Source organism: Branchiostoma floridae, chromosome 11, assembly GCF_000003815.2.
Source record: "Branchiostoma floridae strain S238N-H82 chromosome 11, Bfl_VNyyK, whole genome shotgun sequence".
In the NCBI taxonomy this organism is placed as follows: Eukaryota; Metazoa; Chordata; class Leptocardii; order Amphioxiformes; family Branchiostomatidae; genus Branchiostoma; species Branchiostoma floridae.
This window is the reverse complement of record NC_049989.1, coordinates 22,759,942-22,761,163: the sequence shown is the minus strand read 5'-3', so window position 1 is coordinate 22,761,163 and position 1,222 is coordinate 22,759,942.

The window sequence follows — 1,222 nt, the reverse complement described above, 5'->3', positions numbered from 1 at the left end:
TCACGTACTAATTTTTAACAGATACAAATTATGCAAATAAGTCCCTACTTTGCATAATCAATGGAAAAGTGCCATCAATGGTAAATGATTGGGCAATCAGCATTGTCAACATGAGCAGTGTAAGTTATCTAAAGGTGTACATGACCAAGCATAGATTATGTAAATGTGGAGGTCATTTACATATTCAGACTACTTCATGGAGATATGAGGTCACCGAACTCTTGCTTTGCCTAATTTTTAATTATAGTGTGTCTATAGTTGATGGAAAATAATAGCTAAGAGTTTATTTGTCAGACTTGGGTATTTTTTAATTAAAACAAGTTATATATTTTATTCCAGTTCCTTGCTGTTATGACTGCTCTCTCTTTTCCCGATTTAAGAAAAACGCTCATATACCATAATTCACAATACAAAATCAATCCCCTAACATGCATTTTTGCAGGTATCGTGTCCTTGACTTGTCCAAAGAAATCCAGTTTATTGTGCCCTGCTGTCATCAGCGGTTTCTGCAACAACCAGAGGTCAGCTGTAGGATCACTTTACAGGTTGGTGCAAGTATCCCCTATCTAAGTTAATTTACCTGTGCTTGAACTAGGATTATCTTGTCAGTAATGCAAGAAACATTCCTATTGACAGGGTCATGAAGTAAAGTGATACTGTAATCAGCCCGAATTACTTGTTTTTCTGACAAAACTTTTCATAATCATCTAGTTATTCACAGAAAACTAACTTTCAGTCGAAATGTGCGATTAAGATAGTTAGACTATCTTGTGAGATCTAATGAAATGACACTTATGTGAGAACTTTAAGGGTTATTACTAAATCATTTATTATAGTAAATCAGCAATGATAGTGACTATTTTCATTTTGAGTATACTTTTACAGTAATAGGTGATTGATGTTGATAAAAGACATGCATCTTTTTGTGCAGCCTTGAGAGGTTCAGCATGAAGGTAAAGAGGCTACTGGTTCTGCTGCTGATCGTCCTGAAAGAGGCTGGACCGACTGCAGCGCAAAGATGCTACTGTCCTGCGTATAACTTTGAGTGTCACTGCTCGAACAGAGGCTTCACCAGAGTCCCCCAGGACCTGCCTACAACCACCACTAGCCTGGACCTGCGAGGCAACTCCATCACAACCTTAAGTCAGTCCGATTTCTCAAGGTATGCACACCTGCAGATATTGCGCCTTGGAGAAAATCAGATCTCTATAATCGATAACGG